Source organism: Notothenia rossii (assembly GCF_949606895.1).
Source record: "Notothenia rossii genome assembly, chromosome: 9".
NCBI lineage: Eukaryota > Metazoa > Chordata > Actinopteri > Perciformes > Nototheniidae > Notothenia > Notothenia rossii.
The window spans coordinates 9,139,648-9,163,023 of NC_136907.1; the positions used below are offsets into that span (position 1 = coordinate 9,139,648).

Consider the following 23,376-nt stretch of genomic DNA (forward strand, 5'->3'; position numbering starts at 1 on the left):
TCAGTCAGCTTTGAAACAAGTCTGTGTTTTAAAAAGTATATGCTTTTGTGGAATGACAGCTATACAAAATGTGGCAGGTTTCTATTAACAGCTGATATAATACCTTGTATCCCTGTCTGAGACCCTCTTATATTTTCATATAGGACTATAGATATATGGCAATACATATTTGTATGGTTTTATTTGACAGAGAACCCCCTTCTCACCTGTGTCTCAACAGAATCACATTTTATTGAGATATGGGGAACACAAATTGCAAGAGATGCCTTTGACACTTAGCGGACACAATAGGAAAAGATGTGGAGAAATAAAATATCAGCCAATACAGTGGCATGTTCCACGGAGGAAAAATCCATAATAACTGGCAGCAGTGTAATTGAGCGACAGAGAGCGACAGAGAGCTCTTGTCAGATTGGTTGACTTTGGCGTCTTCATTAAATGTGATCAATGATAACTTGAATGGCTTTGTGATCAAGACCAGTCGGAGTTGCTAAACATTTTGACTTCTGACATGTTGAGACAAACTCAATGAACCGATGAAGATCATTAGATATGAACAAAAGCCCCAGCTACTATGGGCCTTAAGGTAAGATCAGTTTTCTCAATTATGTCCACAGATTTCCTGAAAATCATGATTGTAATCTGACAACGATGAAAACATGAACATAGTTTGCCTCCCATGACTGTAAACAGCATATTATTTATTCATTGATGTCGTCAACGCTACTGACGACACTCACAGAAATGACGAAGAGCAAAAACAAAGAGATGTTCAGTACTGTTATGAACTTGCTTCCCATGAGAGCATCGTGTATAATACCTACAAAAACATACACCCATAAATAAACATGAATCTTGAGACGTTCTTGTCCAATTTTGGCAAATATTATGGAAACCCTTATAAAAGCGTAAGTGTTGAAACAATGTCCCTTGGAGTAAAACTGCTGAAATTGTTGAGTAGCGCTGAGGAATACACTTCTTTAAGTTATTTGTAGGCATAAATAAATAAGCAGATAAAGATAAGAAAAAAGTATTTAAAAATTAATGTTTAGTTGTATGAAAATAAATTGACAACATTTATTTTTCACAACTTCAACAGTGTTCAGTGAGAGTGTAAAACAATACACTTTTAAACTGTTTAAACGGGAAACAAGATAAATGTTTACCGTTGTCATTTTTAATAAAGTTTTTTTCAAATGTAACCTGTCGCAATAAAGTAAAAGGGGCGGGGTCGTAGAGGACCCACATGCAAATCGAGGCCATGACGCACTGAGCATAATAATTTCGGATCACGCAGAGTCATATTACCCCGTGATTTATTGCAATCTGCAGAAGGTAAATACATGTGTACATGTGTTTGTGTGTAATTGTTTGTACCTTGCTTAGAGTCTATGGTTTATTGGCTACTGTGAAAGTTGTGATGGTGATCGCGTTGAGCTTTTCAACACCGGGAGCATTCGTTTGTTTACTTTGTTTACACACTGGAAATTACCACATGTTTACCATTCCAACAACATTAACAAGGCAGTGCATGTTTAATGTTTTGCATACAAAAACAACTGACAATCTAAAGATAAAAAGAAAAATAACTTAATAAAAAAAATCACAAATCAAATGAATAAGGCAACACAAGGAACTTTTTATTTTATTTTTTACAATTTGTGCGAAGTGTGTTGTGTGTTGTTGTTCAGACCGTTTGTTTATTTCTTTATATTGGATTTGCTAAGAATAAATAGAAGATAATTTATATTTGCTTGAAAGCCACTCCAATAGCAAAAGGTCATAGCATTTTCAGTGTGAGGAATAAAGAGACTTTAGACTGCATTTTACAATGACCTAATTAACTTGATAATAACACCTGTGGATAATGCCTATTTTCAGAGACACCTCAAGCCCCTTATTTAAAGCACACACACACAAAAAAAACCTTGGCAGCCACTACCATTTGCATATCTCTCAGTGTGGTGGAAGCCGATGTCCCCATACTGTATATTTTTTTATGTGAATAACCTAACTTATCATCTATGAACTTTTGGTTGATTAAAGTGACTGAGAAGACTCTCCACTTGGACCCTGTAAAGATGTCTTCACCTGCTATACTTTAACACAGCGGCCATGATGGACTGTGGCGTCATCCAACCATCCCTCCCCCATCCTCCACTTGTTCCTTCACCATGCTTCAAAAGACATTTCCATTGAATTGTGAGTACAAATTATCACTGCGCATGCATTTTATTATGGTAGCTTGCACTGGTAGGTACATCGGTCATTGTTTCTTCAAGGACACTGCTTTTGTGTTGCAGAATGAGGATATGCTTGTGAGCAGTTTGTTGTTTTTTCTTCCTTCTTTGTGAGTACATTGTGGCGTGTTACCACCACCTATGGATAAGTGGAATAGTGTGGAAGACCTATTCATGCCTATGCTTGCACAGGCAGGCCAGGTATAGAACTTCAATGAGAACCTTTAACCAGACAACAGACTATTGTTTTATATGGCCTTATCAAGTTACTGAATAAAGGTAGGTGTATGATAGTTGGAATTGTAGCTTAACAAGTATACATTTTGACAACCTCAGTCACTTGAGTACTGCCAAATCCTTGACATTCACAGCCGTTTAATTATCATATGCAGCATGTCCTTACTGAATAACATGTCTGTTGTAAAGGAGAGCAGCACTGCAACATTAGCAGATTGCTTCATTTGAATACAATGAATGTATGAAATAATGAATTAAACAATCAGTGAAGCAAATGACGTCACCCACTAAAAATATGAAAACATTTAGATGGCATGGCAAAAAATTGGATTTTTGACATGCATAATAAATAAGAAAATGAATAAATAATGGGGGTAACGAAACAAATAAACACACACAACTGCTGGAAATAGTCCGTTTTATAGGCTAGGCCTGTGTTCTTCAGCCAAACACCACAGGGCTACTTGTTAAGCTAACTTTAACCCTTTCATGCATGACTTATGAAAACCTCAGTCAGGATTTTTTTATCGAGTGTTATTATTGCTCTTGGGGCATGAAAAACTAGATTTGAACTTTAGTTTTTTTAATCAATTTTTTTCAAATAGATTTTTATATGTAAACAGTATGCGTTCAGGGTTTGAACTGAAGAGATGTACATTTAGAAAAAATGATAAATAAAGATGTGCAAACTTAAATTTACATTATAATAATATAAGTATATTGATTTACGGCCCAAAAAGATATTGCAAATGAAGTATTTTCAAGAATAACCACGGCCAGGGGCCAATTTGAGACCCCATGCACAGTTATTTGATGAGTGCTAGTGGAGCCTCGCAGCGGCGAAACCGTGCCGCGTCACCCTAATTGCGCCCCATAAGCGCATAGGTGCACCTCAGACGAGGCCCCCCTCCGCAAGGTGTGGCCCCCTCCAAAAGGTGAGGCCCCACACAGTCTGCATGATCTGCCTGTAGGGAGGGACGGCCCTGGGAACAACAGCAGCAGTACCAGTATAATTGTAGTAATTGTATAGCCAGTGATACATGACGTCCGCTGTAGTGGACAGGTGGTTAATCATGATTTCCTGCAAACATAAAATCAATACTTTGATAATTTATGAATTATGTGATTCCTTAGTTGTTACTTGATGTCACCAAATTTTTTATACCTGCAGGGGACGCTTTCCATAAAAGGATTGGCAAGATATAGATGGGTGACTTGGTCCATGTGGCTTTCTGTCGTCCATCTTGGTTTAGAGACATGTATCATGCACTTACACTGACTTGGCACTGAGTAGCAGTGTGTGGGATGATGCAATAGGGTCCTATGTAGTGGCTGATGGTGCAACTATGCAAAAAAAAAAAAGAATGCATATACAAGAAAACACCTTTTTGAATAGCTGTCCACTGTAGTGACCTCTATGCATGAAAGGGTAAGACGGAAATATATGTAGATACATTCAGAGGTTATGGGTTTGCTGTAAGAAGAAGTACCACGTGGTTTTAGTTCCTAATGCTGTACTTGATCCACTTCTCACTACTCATTGAATCCTCACATTATTTAAAAATTAGGAATACACTCTTAACCTCTCTCAACTGTTTGATACAAATTACACAGCATCATAGTGTTGTCTTTGCGGTTTTGTGGGACATGACTACTGTACGGACTTTGCTTTTTAAGTTTGTCCTTAGAGATTCTTCTTCAAAACTTAGACACACCGTGTAACCTTTGTTTTGTTTCACTCTACTCTCGTGATGTGAAGGTTAGGGAGGGAATCATTTCAATGATCCGGAAATATTACTTTGACGCCGTGTGAATATGGGGTTTATTAACCTTGTCATTACAGTTTTGATATTTGCTATGAGTTCTCCGGTCAGGATAATGGTAAATGTAGCCTACGTAATGGAAAAGAGAGGTAAGCTGTAAAACCACTGATCCTTTTAACCTTTCCTCTCTCCGGCAAATGACATTGATCAAAGGAAAAGACCATGTGCTTATGCATTGGCTAAGGAACACGTTGAGAAAAATGAATATAGACAGAGCTATTTACTCATTACCCCTCAGTGCCAGAACTCTGAAAGCCCTTTCATGATATAACTGCCCTTAATACCTCCTTCTTCCTGTCCACTTCAATCCTCCACCTTCCCTGGTTTACTTGCTCAGTCGCCCGTCTCTTCATCCTCCCACCACCTGCCCTCTATTCACTCTTTTCTCAGGGAGACGTTTAAAGAACTCCTCTGAAATACTAAGCAGTCTACTTAAAAGGAAAATACTTTTTGCATCTGCCATTATGTTTCATATAAAGCCTAGTACTTAAGATGTTTTCTATGCTTCCATGACGACTCGGTCCGCGCTTATTAAAGTCCCTTTCTTTCTCTTGAAGAATACTGTGAAACCACGCATACACGCACGTGAAAGTGCATGCCTTTGCCGACAGCAACGCATTGAAATGAGCGTAACATGTTTGATATTGTTGTTGTAAGGTACACGTTGTACATAAGCATTAGAGGAATATAGCGTGTCTTACTGTAGTTGTTGGCCTTGGTTTTATACAGCATTGAACTCTATAGTCTTGTGTATGCACTTTTACAAACAACCCAAGCTCAATGGGGGGGGGGTGGTGATAAGGGCACAGGTAACTGAACACACAGCTTTACGTGTTTGTTCATGTGTGTATCGGCAAGTTTAAAATTGTGAGTTTGGGTTATTTTGAATTAAACATCCATTCTCTCACCTCAAGCTCTCTGTCTCTAGAGATGAATTTGTTTTTTCCCTCCCATTACTATTTTGTATTTTCAAAGGGCCTTTTCTGTTTCAGGATTAACTGCAAATGTGTTTACAGTTAGATTAGCTATCCTGTCACATTTGCTCTCTGTGATTAAGTGGCTTAGTCTGTGTGTATGTGTGTGTGTGTGTTTGCAAAATGCTGTGGTGTGTGTGTGTGTGTGTGTGTGTGTGAGGTTTAGTTGATTTAGTGGCAGTGGGGCAGAATGCAGACCAGCCGGGGCAAGCAGGAGCTCAGACAATTCTGTAGTGGTGACACAAAAGATAACCATTTAGTTATTGTCATGTCCCTTGCTATTTTCACAGCTTTTTCAAAAGAACTACAACAAATTAAACACAGCTTTGGTTTGGGTCGGCCCACAGGAGGTGAATAAGCAAGGGATGGAGTAAAGCTCCCTCTTTTCCTGGAAGAGGAGTAGGGGGCAAAGCACAGAGGCTGCTGCGATGGGGAGATAACAGCAGTGACCCTGAGTTAATTGGCAATTAGAGAGCTGCCAGTGTTATTGTTAAAGGCTATAATTAGGATTTCTCGCATAAGTGTGTGTGCTTGTGCGAGGTCTGTGTCAACGACATGATCAAGAATAGGATGTCTGTTTCCTTTTTTCTACATGACCCTGTTTGTTTTGTCATCTGTGCACACCGATGGTTCGGTTTTAACTTTTAACTTTCGCCATCTTTTTGGTTGTGGCACCACCACAGACATTCATTTAAACTGTGATAGTGTGTGCTTACTCTGAGGGGTTAGTTACACCACCGAATATAGAATGTGTTGTGTAATTAAGATATAGTGCTGGGCGATATGGCATATGTATATCATCAAGTGATATCAAAATGTATTTTTTATATAATTGTATCCGTATTCCCGGTATATAGGCTATTTATAGTATTTCACTTGTTGTTCATTTTTGCACTATAGTTAAAACAAATAAGAGAATAGTAGTAGTTCATTTAACAGGAGTACTAAATAGGCTTTTTAAAGTGGTTTTTATATAGACCATTTTTCTGATGATTTCACAGAAAACATGCTTATCCTTATAATATAGCTATGGTGATACCTTATGTCCTACATTGTGATTTTCCTTAAATACTTGCCCTGTATAGAGAAGTTTACAAAAATACCATGCAGGTTTCCACCTCTGGCATATACAGTAGTGTGTGTATGTGTGTGTGTGTTTAGCTGACATTTGCATTAGGTCATTTTTCCAACTTGCAGTGATAGAAAGGGATGAAGAAGAAGAAGGAGTATAGAAGGGAATGTGTAAAGAGAGAGAGAGAGAGAGAGCAGTGCCCCCACTTTGAAATCTATCTTTCCAACGATAGATTTCCTACTGAGACCCCCAGGCTTTGCCCTCCGTTCAGCCTCCTCTGTGTGTGCATATGTGCATTTGTTTGCGTATGACAGGTAGAGAGTCAGTGGTTTTAGTCCTGCTATCAGCCCCTGGTGTCAGTCCAGTCTCCTATCACCCCCCTGCACACTCCCTCCTTACTCCCCACATGGTGTCAGAAGGCCCCTCAGGACAGTCCATGAACCTCTCAGCACTGGCTTTTGGAGAACTGAGTTGGAAGCCCCCGCTTAGTGCCAGAATCACGCCAATAAAAGCACAGCTGCCACGTCAAAATCTGAAGCATGAAAACACTACCCCAGCCAGAGATGGAAATACACCGTGTGGGCATTGCATCTGTAAATAGCCTACTCTGTCCACTACCTCTTCTTTCACTCTACAAACCTACGCATCCTTTGGGCACAGTAATGCACAGTGAGACCATAATATTGCTGTTTATTTGAACATTTATTGCCTCAGTTCTCCATTCTGCACCTGTCTGCCATCATGTCACATTTAGAGGCCTTGGCTTTTTCAAGAATATATTGAACTCGTCGTGGCTCTGTTCACTACAAAGGCTTTTTTTCATATTAAGTCTTTAAAGAAGACTTTATGTCCAGCCTCCATGCCATTACTTAGTTTATCTTATTTCAAAGAGTGCTATTTCAGAAAAGTTTCACAAGTTAAGGGCTGGTAAATGAAATGGCAGCCATCCCAGTTAGCACTGAAATCCCTTGATAAATGACCGGATCTTCTGGTGGAATAAGACCTTTTAAATTAAAAGGTTCTAACCCTTCAGTTCTTACACTGTTATGTGGGATGCAGAGCCTCATGTATTATTCTTAAAATCGTCCTTAATTACAGTGAGAAATGCATTGAAATGTATAACTACTAATCATCAAATTCTCAGTCATCTATTAGATATTCACTGATATTTAGATTTAACCTGGGTTAGACATGCATCAGTCCACATTCATTATAGCTATCAGCTTCTGAGTCCAAACACTAACTAGCTCAGGAAACCCTTTTGGCGAATGAAATAAAAGAATCACCGGCATCACATAAGTACAATGTAAAGCACACATTTACAGCCTTGTTTTTGAATATTAATTTGCTTGCCTGGTTCTTTTGTACTGCTCTCCCCCCCACAGATGTTTGTACTTAAGTTTCATTTTTTTTCTTTCAGTAGATATAATGTTTTGAGTTCCTTTCAAGCTGTATCTATAAAGCATTTTGAAAACTCTTTGAAAAGTGCCTACAAAGCATGTGCAAGTGCCCGCACATGCACACACTCAAGCATGATACAAAGACAAGCTGTTGGCAAATGAATAACACTATAATCTATATTGTATTGTTATTCAGCAAGGTAGTAATAAGAGCGGGACAGAACCGATGTATTCACCACTTCTAAAGCGTCAAATGCTGGGTGCACTGAAAATATTTAAAACCATTTCACTTAGAAACTACATTGTTTGTTCAAGTGTGACCAAACACCACCTTACCTTTAGACCAGCGGTTCCCAACCTCTTTCAACTCAGGGCCCACTTAAGAATCTAAAAATGTTTCGTGGCCCACATTCAACCATAAACAATACGGAGGCTAAATAAAGTTATCAGACTACTTTTTATTTTAATTAGAAAAGGAGCTGGCTATCAGTAAAAAATAAACATTTGTATTAGCTACACGGTTTAGTTGAATACTCGATTCTGATTGGTCAATTCAGAACATGTGACACGTTGTTAGCCCTGTAGTACAGACCGCTGTCAAGGACTGTAATGACCAGTGCTAAGGAGAATCAAGAAAGAAAAAGGAAAAGATGTTCAAATAAAAAGAAAATCTTAATAATGAAATGGTTCCACACATCATAATGTTTTGCAAATTATTTGGCGGCCCACTTGCAATGCCTTCACGGACCACTAGGGGGCCCACAGGTTGGGCACCGCTGATTTAGACAATATGACTTTTGAAAATGTGTAGAAAAAGCTGTTGCAGTGGTCCACAATGGGTAGTCATGCACTCCACACTCTGCTTGTACCTTCAGGAAGCTCTTCTCTATCTCCACTTCCCCTTTTCTCTGTATTTTTCAGCTTGTTTGAAGAAAAGGTTGATGACATTCCGAGCACTTATCCCCAACCATGACCCTTCTCCACTCTCCCACAAACTTTTGTAACCTCACTGATTATACTCCTCTCACTCCACTCAGTCCCGGTTGGGTTTTCAGACGGATGTCCTCCAGCTCACCTCAACCAGAGACTTGATTGCACTTTTCACAGCCCCTTGTCCAAATCCAAGTCTCTTCTCCGCTGCACTGCAATGTTTTATGGTTGATTTGGCTCCCCCCAATTCTCTCCTCTGCACTTCTTATCTGATCAAGAATCCTCTAGAAGCTTCCATCTTAAACTCCTAACTGCTGGAAACTGAAAGCTGCCCACCTTCAATACAATGTGAAAACAAGGTGATACTTTATTGATCTTGCAGGGGCAGAAAGAGGTTAGATCCCAGCAAGGCGCCATCAGTTTGAAGGGATTTCAAGTCTTTGTAAGGACCCTTGAGTAAAATGGAAGCTGGAATTTACTTTATACTATTCCATTCCTAGCCTACCCTCCGATTTGTCCTACAATACCGAAGTAAAAGCATGTCGCTAAATTGCTTAATGCTAAAGGGGAACTAAACACAGCGGCTCATTCTTTTTCCTTTTTGATATTTGATTCAGAGGAAACAGTCTAAATTCAAAGCCAGCTATACTTTACATGGAGGTGATAATACACAGTGAATTATTTTTTTATTTGATACCTTGCTTTACTGTTAATAGTTAACAGAAAGAGAGTACAGCTTTTTAAGCTTGTTAACACCTTTCAACAGATTGCTACTCATTTCTAAACATTGTATTGTGAACAAACTCTGACAAGTTCTAATGAGCTGGATGAGCATACAGTATATTCTAATTTCTTCTTTCTAATAATCTACTTTCACATTTCTTTTCATGTATTAAATTAGATTTGGTAGCTGTTGAACTGCCATAATTAATTTGCAACTTCAAAGTTAGTAGACTTTAATAGCTCCACTGCTATAGAGAAGCCTTAAGTTGTGTCCTTGGGCAAGACACTTCACCCGAATGTGCTCCTTTGGGTATTGTCCACAGTACATGTGTGATATCAATGTGTACTTGTAAAGCGCCTCGATGACTTCGAGGTGTGAAGATGGGCGGTGTGGCGCAGTGCGCAGTGCATTGATTATCAGATCAAGGGGGCGAAATCCGCCGCTGCTGCATCTGTAAAGCCGTTGTGTCCTTGGGCAAGACACTTCACCTGAATTTGCTCCTGTGGGTATTGTCCACAGTACATGACCATTACATGTATGTATGCTATGTATGTGTAATGTGTATTTGTAAGGAGCGCTTTGAGAGTAATTGAAAAAGCGCTATAATAAATACAAGGATTATTAAGACTGAAGAGGCCATGGACTGTGGCTTTGCTCCGATCCCTTTGAATCCCATGCCTTGTGGAAACAGGAAGATATAGTGTCAGCAAATGTAGTTGCTGTACTTGCTTGCACAGCTCTCACTGGGTTTATTTTGTGCTAGGTTAGTGTAAAAGATACAACCAATGCCCCCCAAATGACACTACAATCCCAAAATATATATATTTGTCTGTGTTACAAGATATCATTATTGTTTATTGATTTAATACAGATTTAAAAAGAAAGACTAGCATGTCTAACGCAGAGTAAACAATATTTAACCTGTGTAATAAAACAACGATCAGATATCATACAGTCCAGTGTTTCCTCTACCATTGTACAGTACTGTCGGTTTTCTCATTGAACATGTGCTCTTTTATTAAATAAACTAAAAGCTTTCATTTTAAGTTGTGAGTTTCGTGTTTCTGACCCTAAGAAACACTGATGCATTAATCAATAACAATAATCCACAGCTCCTCTCTCTGCTGCAGAGGATTTAAAAATATATATCCCAATGCCCCCCCCCCGCTCAGGCAGCACCCCCCCCAAAGCAGTAAACCTAGGGGAAACACTGCAGTCTCTTAATGTTCCTTTACTTTTTCTTATTCCTTCATTCCCAATCCATACTGCCTTACTCTTCCACTGCATGCTACACTCCTGACATTAGGGTTGTGTCTTTCCTGTCACTTTTCACAAAATAAACTCAGTAAAATAGAGCTGCCAAGAGAACAAGCTCGGCTCTCCACCACCATCTATACTTATACACAGACAACAGCTCATCCACATGCTAAACACATTCATTGGCATTGATAGTGGAATGGTTGAAACCTTCCCTATGCAAACATGGGCCTCGTGTTCCAAGAAAATAAGTTGCTTTGGATGAGTGTGCTCGTGATTTTAAAGTTGGAAAGATGAACGGATAAAAAAGAGTTTTAAACATTCAGAACCCACGAGTTTGCAGAGAATCGAGCTGGAGCGCAGAGATGGATCATAGGCCTACGATAATCTGAACGACGTGGACACATATAAGCACAGAGAACCAATTTATTAGGTTTGGTTTGTTTGTCTTTCTCAGCCCCTAGAGACAATGTGTTGCACACCTGCAGCAATCTTACATCATTCGAACAGCGTCATCAGTCAGACAGGAGAGAAAACAGCACGACAAGGAAGCATTATCTAGCTGGAGGCTAATGAATGTAAAGCAGGGGGAAAGTTAGGTGAGGGTGTGCTGAACATAAGGTGGGAGTGAGGTTTGCCTGAGGATTTAAAATGAAAAGCCTGAAGAGAAAAAAACCTACGGATAAAACCAGAGAGAGGAGGAGACCCATGAGAAACTGAGAGGGAGTGATGGAATAAAGCACGAGTGGTTAGCTATACTCAATGTGTGCCTTCAGCCATGACCAGAACAAGATTACATCATGCACACAGCTCTGTATCTTCAAATCTTGGACTTTGTTTTTAACCACTGGCATGTACAAGTTAGAAGTCTGTGTTTTCAAATGTGAAAACATGTTGGAATGGAAAGAAAATGGAAAGATTGTTGTCGCACCTTTTTTTTTTTTTAAATATGCATGCATCATTATCACCAAATTGAGCTTCGACACATTTCACATCATCCCAATTTTCATAGAGGAAAAAACACAAATCAAAGGAAGCTGTTCATGTGGTCGTGTTTTGTCATCTCAGACAGACACCGTTTGATTTGATTAGATGACTCATGTCTGTCTGTTCCCACTTATTTGCAGCCAAGAGAAACAGCAGTGCATATACTGTATGTGTTTGACTGTGTGTAGAGAAAATAGTTATAGAAAGAGAGTGTGAGTGTCAGAAACTCTAGTAATCTGGTCCAGAGGAAAAAGCTCTCTGGAGACATATTTAACAAGGGGAAAACAAAGGACCAACATCTGTCTCCTTTCTGCCACCTGCAAGCCTAGGCAATTGTATACACTACATATGCAGCCACACATTGGACAGGTACCAAGACAGACTTGGAGAAGGTCCCAGAGTGTTGGAGTCCGCTGCCTTGTTAACATATTTGGCCTTGGTAGAGAAACAGAGCAGCTCTGTGTGAACAACATGGTCAAGACCCTGTCATTTAGTATTTTAAAAGGAGATCTTGGAAACAAACATCACATCATTCTTTGAAAGAGATCTATAGGAAAAGTGTTTTAAGGCATGTAAGAGTCTATTCTGCTGTTTGGGTACTCAATTACATTTGTACACGTATCGTTTTAAAGGTGACCTATCATGCAAAATGCGCTTTTGTACATCTTTTCTACATGAATATGTGTCCCCGGTGTTCCAGGGAACTCACCAAGTGTCAGAAAACACAACCCTCTCTATTTTCCTCCATACCCAAATCTCTTAAAAAGGGGCTGCAACGGATCTGATACAGACTGATCCAGATTTGAACACTTCTATGACGTCACAGAAGTGGCGCTACGGCTATTGGGCCAACTCCACCAATCAGGAGGAGACAGCCACGGACATTGCCGTTCGAAAGCGCTGGAGATGCTGTAGTACATATGCCAGGCCTGTAGATGGTGCTGTTCTCACAGAATCAGCCCATGCAAAGACAGTGTTACATTGAGCGAAATGAGGAATGGCTAAAATGCATGATCTGTTTGGTATTTTGAAAAATAAAAAGTATAAATATGCCTTATATAGGTATGGTCCTACATTATATTATTCAAATATAGCATGATAGGTCCACTTTAAGTTTAAACAAGTATCAATAGAGGTTTGCTGTTTTCCCATAAATCTTCTGTGAAACTAAAGACCATTCACCAAAGGTTGATGGGGCCACCAATTCCCCACTTCCTACCCAATCAAATCTACAACTCTGCCTTTTATCTTGATCCCAACTATCCAAAAAGTGTTGTTGCATTGCTGTCTCTATGATAAAATTAAGACAGTGAATTAAAAGATCTGTCCTCAAATTGCTTCGGTGTTGGTTTGCCCGACACTAGATGTCTCTCAGAACACATTTTGCCATCATGACACACACACAGAGGCACAAGGCGGAAACAAAACCAGCTATGTTGTGACGGCTGGTAAAATGTCCATTTACATGAAAAAACCCTCTTATAACTTATGGGCAGATGTTCTCCTGTTTATGTGTTAAACAATGCAAGGAGAAAAAGTTAAATGTATAAAGGGAAATTCATAAAGTTGAGAAGGTCCCACATGTCTCCATTAGTCTGTCTTACTAATGCATTAATTGTACCTCATGAGGGTCTGTCATCATCTTGCTTAACTCACACTTTTTAAAATTGCTTGCTGTTAATGTGAGCACTTAGTGGGTGCTAAAAGTTTGTGGTCGTGCCTGGTGCCTTTTTTTAAAGATAGTTTGCTGCATTTGCCCTATTTGGAAATCGCTTAAGAATTTTGCAAGCAGCATGGAAATGATTCATTTCTTCTAACCAAAGGCTTCAACTACAAAAGAAATGGCATTTTTCTATTCAGTAGTTGATTTGAAGTGACAGTCACCATGTCCGCTCAGCATGGCTCTTCCAGTCTCTGGCTAACTCTGAGATGGCTCCTGTTTGATTGGCCGGGCAAAGTGTGGAGGAGACAGGGCCAGAGGCTGAGCAGGGAGGCACAGATAACAGGATTATAACCAGGTGAGAAACGGCGTGAGCAGGAGACCCTTTTTTTCAGTCACTAGGCAAATTGGCAGCTTATTTACTGAAATCGTCTCCAACACTGTACCCGGCCCCTTACATGAAAAGATTTAATTTTCAATTCATGTCCTAAAAATCATAGCCACTGTCACTTTTCTTCGAGCAGCTAAATCTGGATTTTAGATGTTTTGAAAATGTTGCATAACATTCTTTATTTTTTATAATTGTGTGGAACCTTGTCCATGATTTAAAATACACTATGAACTCCCTCAATGAAATGTGGCAGTTATTTTAGATAAGGATGTTAACTCTACACTAGAGATAGGCGTGTTTCTCTTAGTTTTCATGACATTTGACTTTAAACATCACTCTTTTCTAATCCTGTTGCTACATGCACATTTTTCATTTCCTTACATTTTTTTGTCATATTCTGTCTTCAGATAACTGCCATTCCCCTACTCGTTGCCGTCAACATCCCCCCTTTATATACTATAAATACCAACTCCTGGTCATTTGCTGGATCAGAAAAACAGAATTGTTAAATGAGGAGCTATAATCTTTATTGTGATGTATGCAATAAATACGTAGATTGAAGATTCAATTTATTGTCATTAGGTAGTACAGCTACTAGTAACAAATCGGTTTCTCTGCATTTGACTCATCCTAGTGTTAGGAGCAGTGGGCTGCCATTATGTACAGCGCCCGGGGAGCAGTGTAGGGAACGGTGCCTTGCTCAGGAACACCTCGGTAGCACTTGGTCTTTCCGGGACTGGTGACCTTTGTTAGCAATTCTAGAACCCTGAGAGCCGGAGAGACTGAAAAGAGTTAAGGGAAGCTTATAAAAGTTAACAGCATTTAATTACACAAAAGATGCGGTGGTGTACATATGAAATGTGTACACCACAGTGTTGGTGATCTACAGTGTTGTCATCCTTCTTTGTGTAACAGGGACAGTTATGTCTCATTTGTATATAATATATTATGTAAATATGTCTATATAATTACACAAAATCTGTGTTTATTCTTGTTTCATCTTGTGTTAATACCTGACGCAGTAGGACTCACATCAGTATGTGGAACTATAATTTTAGCGTGTACCCCTACGTTCCTTATGCATGTGACACTGTTCCCCTTTTTTTCGCGGGGTTCATGCATCGTTCTCCCCTTTTGATACTGATCTCTGTGGGAGAGGTAGGCGGCTCTTCAGCCAGAAGCAATTTCCGTGTTTTAGTGTCGACTTTATGCACTTTAAGTTACTTTTTATTACTTATTTTTGTTGTAGTGTCTCACGGGTGTTCACAATGTATTTCTGTGTTGTTTAATTTGTATAGGGGCACGTTAAAGAGAGTACTGACTGGAGAAATGTTTTCTTTCTGTCGCTGTTTCGTCAGGTATGTTGTGTTACTTTTTACGTTATGCCCTTTTGATACTGATCTCTGTGGGAGAGGGGCACGTTAAAGAGAGTACTGACTGGAGAAATGTTTTCTTTCTGTCGCTGTTTCGTCAGGAGTGAAAATAAATGTACATCCTGAATGAAGCTACACGTCTGGGTCGTCGTCTTTCTACACAACACAACGCAGAGTCAGACACAGCCGGTTACACTTGGTGCCGTGACGACCCGTTGTATCCGCGACCAGCGCCGTCTGGTCCCCGGGGTAAAGCTGCTGCCCACCGGCGGGAAGAAGGAAAGACTGGAGTGTGTGTTTTTTTTTTTTCCTCTTTTTTTTTTTTCCCCCTCTCTTGCTGCGACCGCAGGTGCGTTAAAGGGACAGTGTACATATTCAAATTGAGAGATGCACTGAGTCTGAGAGGACACTTATCACTGAGTATATCTGTCTATCTGTGTTTTATCATTTTATTTTATTTTAGTGTTTTATCTCTTGTGGGTGGCTTTAAACTGTGTTTTGATTGCTTTGTGGGATTTTTTTGTTGTTGTCATTAACAATATGGATGTTAGTGGGCATGATGTCACATTTGGGTTGGGGAGGGGCCAGCGACTTAAAGGTAGTGAAAGATTTGGGTTCGCTAGTGATTTCAACCCGACATTAATACCTGCTGCAAGCTCCACACCTATTATGCAGCCAGACCGTAAACTTACACAAGTAGTATCTGTTGAAGCTTTTGGGGAAATGATAACAAGTTTGGCTAAACAGATAGGTGAGAACATATCAAGCACCATGCACCAGCCCAGTGCTGCCCAGCCTCAGTCTCCCACCAATCCACACCCGTCCCACCAGGCTGATTTGTCTCAATTGAAGGTTGTGGTGCAGTCAGACACCAAGGCTCCGCCTTACTTCAGGGGTGATCGTGCTGATGTATTTTCTATTCATGAATGGGAGGACATGATGAGATGTTACCTGAATAGAGTGAAATGTGACACTCACGTAGAAAGGTTTGATCTGATTATGTCAAGACTAACAGGTAAAGCCAGGGATGTGGTGAAAGTGTCAATCCGCAGCCGACCTGACTTGAGTGCGACCGACCTGCCCACAGCTGTGTTTGACATATTAAAGGGTAACTTTAGTGAGCTGTCATACTCTAACTTGCCCATGAAAGATTTTTACGGCACTGTTCCACGTGCTGGTGAAAGTGCTATGGACTATTGGATACGCCTTAACAAGTCAATAGATGCTGCGGACGAGTGCCTCCGGAGGCGAGGTAAATGTGTAGATGACCCCAGTGCAGAAGTGGTCTTGATGTTCATTAATCACTGTCCTGACCCCAGTCTCGCCATATCATTCCAACTGAAGGCACCTGAGCGGTGGACCACGGCTGAGGTTCAGGAGCGTCTGGACGCCCATATGAGAAATGTGAGAAAAACAGCAGCGCAGTCTCATAATGTGGTGGGTCTGTCAGTTTATAGTCAGAGCCCTGTGACTGATTCTTTTCGCCCTGTCAATCTGGGGATGTCTCAGGCCTCATTAGCGCACCAACCAGACCCCCCTCCCAACTCTCTACCGGCCACTGCCCTTGCTTACAGTCAGCCTCAGCCAGACCATGCTAGGGTGAGTCCCCAAGTGTCCCCCTTATCCCTGCCTCTCTCTGCTGTCTCTGACCCAGCCCCTACCACCGTCAACCCACCTACTACCGACGCTGGTGTTCAACAGGTAGTTGCAATGTTTGACAGAGTTCTGGCTATGTGCAACGCTTCCCTTACAACCAGTCAAAGGCCAGACTACCATCAGCCAGGTAACCACCAACAAGCCCACCGTCAGAATGGTCAGCCAGGCAACCACCAACAAGTCCACCGTCAGAATGGTCGACCCCGTTACCAGCAGGCATCTGAGTCCTTTCCATGCAAGGTTTGTGGCTCCAGGGACCATTCAACCCATGCACACTGCAGGCTTTACAGATTATGCCTTAACTGCTTCAGTCCTGGTCACATAAGAAATCAGTGCCCACAGGCCTCTCCTTCCTCAGCCATGCCACCTTCTCCCTCCAATGCTGGTTTAAACTAGCCCGCCCGTGCAGTGAGAGGGATAGCATGGGCGGCACTAGTGACACCCTCAGTGAGGAAAATGACTTAAGATCAACATATGTGAACTGCTGTAGTAATCTTCCTGATGACAAAACTGTGATTGCTGTGGGTTCACATAGAGTTGAAGGAGCCAATGACTTGTTTTATACCCCAGTGTTAGTAGGGGGTCAGTCAACTTTAAGGGGGATGCTTGATTCAGGGAGCATGTCATGCACACTCAGCGAAGAGGCAGAGTCCAATCTTAGAGCTGCTGGTGTCCTCCCTTGTCCTCAGCCTGTGCCAGAGAAGGTGGTCCTAGTTGGCTGTGGTGGCCTTATGACACAACCCAGATGTATCTATGACCTGGAGATTGAGGTTTACGGTTCTAAATTCATTGTGCCAACTTTCCTTGTCCCAGGGCAGAGAGACGAACTCATTATTGGTAGCAACGTCATCAGGCCCATATTACAGAGGATGAAGTCTGATGAGAAGTACTGGGAGCTCATCCAGTCCAACACCTCAGACCCCGACTGTGAGCAGTTTCTTCAGTTGCTCAGCTGCATCACTCGTTGGTCTGGTCCTGAACTGCCTGACAAGGTTGGCACGGTCAAGCTACGGCAAGCTATCACTCTAGCACCACAGAAGGAGTATCTGGTGTGGGGAAAGCTACCTGGCAGTGTTCCTGTGTCCCCTGGGAGCACTGTCATTGTGGAGCCCACCTCCTCCCGTTCAGCCCCCAAAGACATTATTGTGGGACGGGTTGTGGCACCCATGTGGGGAGATCGTTGGGTCCCTATGAAGGTCCTTAACCCAACCAAGAGTCCCGTGACACTACGCCGCAATGCTAAAGTGGCCGATGTGTTTACTTGTGTCGCGATGGAAGACCTTCCCCTCTCTCAGGGTGTGAATAGGCCACAGACCAGTCAGGCAGCTGACCCTCCTCCCAACTCAGATGCCAGCTCTACCCACACTCAGCAGCTTAAAGACTGTGGATTGGCAGACATCGACCTCGAAGGCTGTGCGGTGTCAGATGAATGGAAAAAGAGACTCTCTGAAGTGTTGCTCACTTACCAGGATGTCTTCTCCAAAGACAAGCTGGACTGTGGGGAAGCGAAAGAGTTCGTCCACCGGATTCATCTCACTGATGATCACCCCTTCAGGCTACCCTATCGCCGTGTCCCTCCAGCACACTATCACAAACTGAGAGAGGTGCTGTCTGAGATGGAGTTGAAAGGCATCATCAGTAAATCAGTCAGTGAGTATGCATCGCCGCTGGTCCTTGTCTGGAAGAAGTCAGGAGAGTTAAGGATCTGCACTGACTTTCGCTGGCTTAATGCCAAGACCGTCAAGGACGCCCACCCGCTGCCTCACCAGGCCGACTGTCTTGCTGCCCTTGGTGGAAACGCCTTTTTCAGCACCATGGATCTCACATCGGGGTTCTACAACATCCCCCTCCATGAGTCTGACAGGAAGTACTCGGCATTCACAACACCCTTAGGCCTGTATGAGTACAACAGACTTCCCCAAGGTCTTTGCAACAGTCCCGCGTCCTTTATGCGGATGATGATGAGTGTGTTTGGTGATTTGAACTTCTCCAGCCTCCTCTGTTATTTGGACGACCTGCTTGTCTTTGCTCCATCCGAGGAGGAAGCCCTGAAACGGCTGGAGACTGTCTTCTCGCGGCTCAGAGCCAACAACCTGAAGCTGTCTCAGAAGAAGTGCTACTTCCTTCGCAGGACTGTGGGGTTTCTGGGTCACGTGATAGACAGCAGTGGCGTCTCAGTCGACCAAGAGAAGGTGAGGGTCATCTCAGCTTTCGGGAAGGAGGATCTCATGAACGACGACGGTTGCACCCCATCTCAGCGGAAGGTCAGGTCTTTCCTCGGGATGGTGCTGTATTATCAACACTTCATTCCTGGCTGTTCTTCCATCGCAAAGCCACTCTACGCCTTAACTGCAGGGCAGAAGAGGAAAGCCAAGGGCTCTTTCGGTCGGAGAAGAGCTGGCACCTTTCGAGAACTGACTCCTCAGGATTGGACCCCTGCCTGTGAGAAGGCATTTGATGATCTGAGACACGCACTCCTCAACAGCGTGGTGCTGGCACACCCAGACTTTGATAGGCCTTTCATCCTCTCCACCGATGCTTCCCTTGATGGTCTGGGTGCTGTACTGTCCCAAATTTCTGCTGGTGAGGAGAAGGCAAGACCCATCGCCTTTGCAAGCAAAACTCTCAGTCGCAGCCAGCTCAATTATCCTGCACACAGACTGGAGTTCTTGGCTCTAAAGTGGGCGGTTTGTGAGAAGTTTAGCCACTGGCTCAAGGGTCACAGATTCACCGTCTGGTCAGATAACAATCCTCTCACATATATCATGACCAAGCCGAAACTTGACGCCTGTGAGCAGCGGTGGGTTGCTAAGTTGGCTCCGTATTCCTTCGAAATCAAACATATTCCCGGCAGGTTGAACGTGGTGGCGGATGCCCTCAGCAGAGACCCTTTCGTGAAACCTTTGAGGGAACGGTTGCTGCGTGAACCCTACTTGGAGCTACTGGACCAGGTCTGTGACGTCAGTGATGGGTCTGTGCAAGATGCCTTCCGCCTCACCTGCCAACCACAGTCACTGGAGGGTCCATCTCACTCTGACGCCATTGAAGGTTCAATGTCTGAGGATGAGGTCTCTTCTCTTCTTTCCTCCTTGGACGAGTGGGACTCTGCTCCTAGGCAGCGTGCAGCCTCCCTGGTTGATCACCTCACCACCTTTGAACCACCTGGCCAGGACACGTTGCATTCCCTATCTCTTTCTGAGCTGCAGTCACACCAGCAACAGGACCCAGTAATTTCCAGGGTCGCTCTCTATGTCGACAGGAAGCGCAGGCCTTCCAGACGGGAACGCTACAATGAGAGTCAGCCGACTCTGAGAGTCTTGAAGCAGTGGGATAAACTGACTCTTCTGAATGGCGTCCTCTACAGGGTCACGAAAGATCCCTTGACTAGACAGAAGAGGTCCCAGTTCGTGGTGCCGGAGTCGCTAAAGGCAGATGCATTATCTGGTGTTCACGACCATGCTGGCCATCAAGGTCAGCCCCGCACACTGTCTCTGGCCCGCCAGCGTTTCTTCTGGTACGACATGGAGAAGGATGTCCGCAATCATGTGAAGCACTGCCACAGATGTGTTCTCAGCAAGACTCCTGAACCTTCCGCAAGAGCCCCACTGGAGAGCATTAAGACCTCTGCCCCTCTGGAGCTTGTGTGCATCGACTTCTGGTCAGCTGAAGACCGTCACAACAAGTCTGTGGATGTTCTTGTGATCACCGATCACTATACAAAGTTGGCACATGCTTTCCCCTGCCAGGATCAGACAGCTAAGAGAGTAGCCAAGAAGCTGTGGGACAACTTTTTCTGTGTTTATGGCTTCCCTCAGCGCCTTCATTCTGACCAGGGAGCAAACTTTGAAAGTGAGCTGATTGCTGAGCTCTTGCAGTTGTCAGGGGTTGACAAGTCCCACACCACACCTTACCACCCTATGGGGAACGGCGGCACAGAGAGGTTCAACCGCACCCTGGGCAACATGTTGAGGTCTCTACCACTTCGCTCCAAACAGAAGTGGCCGCAGATAATACAGACAATGACTTTCGTGTACAATTGCACTGTCCATGAGACCACTGGGTTCGCGCCCTTCTATTTGATGTTCGGGAGAATCCCAAGGCTGCCAGTGGACCTTCTGTTCAGGAATGTACTTCATGATGTGACTGTGTGTGACTACAATGCCTACGTGAAATCCCTCTTGGAAGACCTGCACTGTGCCATGGCACTGGCCCAGAAAAACTGCACAGCGGAGCAGAGACATCAGAGTGACCAGTATAACAAACGGGTCAGGGGCCAACCTCTGTCTGTCGGTGACCAGGTGCTGCTGGCGAACAAAGGCGCCAAGGGAAAATGCAAGCTTTCTGACAAGTGGATGCCTGTTGTGCACACTGTGGTGGCCTCAAAACCAGCCCTCCATATCTACCGGATCAGGGATCCAGAGGGACATGAGCGTGTTGTTCACCGAAACCTGCTGCTGCAAGTCAACTTCCTTCCGCTGGAGGAGGCCTCGGATGGTGAAGATGATGCTCCTGTGCCCGCACCTACCCCTAGCATGACCGATACCGCTCCGGCATCTGATTGGCATGGGACAGAGGTGTCCGAGTTAGACACAGCAGCTGCAACAGCTGGGCCATCCCTAGCTGGTTCCCTCTCGGATGTTGACGGGGAGGATGGCCGCACCGCCTCATGGGTCCTTGAGCAGTCCCCTTTTGATGACTCTGTTCATCCAGACCACCCACCACCTCCTTCTGTGTTGGTCACCCCCGTTTCTAGTGACCCTGCAACTGCTGTAGAGACCCCAATGGCTTTCCCAGCTCCTCTGCCACAACGGTCCCCTGCCAATAAGCGTCAAGCATCACATGTAGATGGCCAGGTTACCTCACGATTCGGCAGAGTCATTAGACCTGTGCGCCGCTTCATTGAGTCCATGGCACAACTTGAGTCCCTTCTTGAGGGTTGAGATAAGGCCGCGTGCTGTTATTAATGTGTGAAATGTGGCGTGTTAGCCATTATTTGTGCTCTGGTGATATACTGCTGTATTGAGCCTTTTTTTATTTTTCGCTCATCCACATCGTTTGGCCAGGGTGTGGGGTGTAAACTGCACCTCACCTTGTCTGTAGAGTACTGTGGGTTCTTGCTGGGCCCAAGCGAGTCCCTCATTCTCTTATCCTTTAGGTAGGAAGCTCTTATTGCTGTTTCATATGGTTTTGTTGCTTGTTGTAATGGCCAGTGTGTTTATATGTGGATTGTTTTGCGACCCAGAATTTTGCATAATTCTAGCGGGGTGAGTGTAACAGGGACAGTTATGTCTCATTTGTATATAATATATTATGTAAATATGTCTATATAATTACACAAAATCTGTGTTTATTCTTGTTTCATCTTGTGTTAATACCTGACGCAGTAGGACTCACATCAGTATGTGGAACTATAATTTTAGCGTATACCCCTACGTTCCTTATGCATGTGACACTGTTCCCCTTTTTTTCGCGGGGTTCATGCATCGTTCTCCCCTTTTGATACTGATCTCTGTGGGAGAGGTAGGCGGCTCTTCAGCCAGAAGCAATTTCCGTGTTTTAGTGTCGACTTTATGCACTTTAAGTTACTTTTTATTACTTATTTTTGTTGTAGTGTCTCACGGGTGTTCACAATGTATTTCTGTGTTGTTTAATTTGTATAGGGGCACGTTAAAGAGAGTACTGACTGGAGAAATGTTTTCTTTCTGTCGCTGTTTCGTCAGGTATGTTGTGTTACTTTTTACGTTATGCCCTTTTGATACTGATCTCTGTGGGAGAGGGGCACGTTAAAGAGAGTACTGACTGGAGAAATGTTTTCTTTCTGTCGCTGTTTCGTCAGGAGTGAAAATAAATGTACATCCTGAATGAAGCTACACGTCTGGGTCGTCGTCTTTCTACACAACACAACGCAGAGTCAGACACAGCCGGTTACATTTGGACACCAGCAAGACCGCTAACACCCTATTTCAACAATCACACTCCCTGTCATTGACATAATGAATAGATAGTTTAGCTTCTCATCATCATTTGCTGTGGCCCACTGATGTTAACGATCGTAGCTGAAAGGCTGCCTGCCAAACGTAAACATTCAGCCAAGTGACATTCAGCCAAACTCTCGCGAGAGTTTTACACAAGACTTGGGTTATGGCTAGAAAGGATCCGTCTTGTGTAAATATGACGTCACGTTCTCGTTGTAACTCTCGTTGGAGCGGCTCGGAAACACACCTACAGCAGTAACATGCAACATACACATTAATGCAGCAGTAATATTAATAGAGAAACATCAGACATAATAGTAAAACACTGAAAGGGAACATTTCATTGCACCAGGAGCTATCTTGGGACTTTTACTGCGACAACGTTGACTTGCCTGTGAATAAAAAATAAACCATAGTGTTGGTGATCTACAGTGTTGTCATTCTTCTTTGAACAGCAAGACCGCTAACACCCTATTTCAACAATCACACTCCCTGTCATTGACTTAATTAATAGATGGTTTAGTTTCTCACCATCATTTGCTGTGGCCCAATGATGTTAACGATCGTAACTGAAAGGCTGCCTGCCAAACGTAAACATTCAGCCACGTGACTTGCAAACTATCGCGACAGTTTTACACTAGACGGATCCTTTCTAGCCATAACCCAATTCTTGGCTT

At 43.1% G+C, this 23,376-nt stretch overlaps 1 long non-coding RNA gene across 1 annotated transcript in view; it reads left to right on the forward strand.

The window, feature by feature from the left end:
• The first annotated feature begins 1,236 nt into the window (after nucleotides 1–1,236).
• LOC307020901 overlaps nucleotides 1,237–23,376 on the forward strand; it is a 96,459-nt gene continuing 74,319 nt past the window's right edge. Inside the window, exons 1-2 of the long non-coding RNA XR_013803004.1 lie at nucleotides 1,237–1,335; nucleotides 2,111–2,202. This is a non-coding gene — a long non-coding RNA (uncharacterized lncRNA). The remainder of the gene's footprint in view (nucleotides 1,336–2,110; nucleotides 2,203–23,376) is intronic.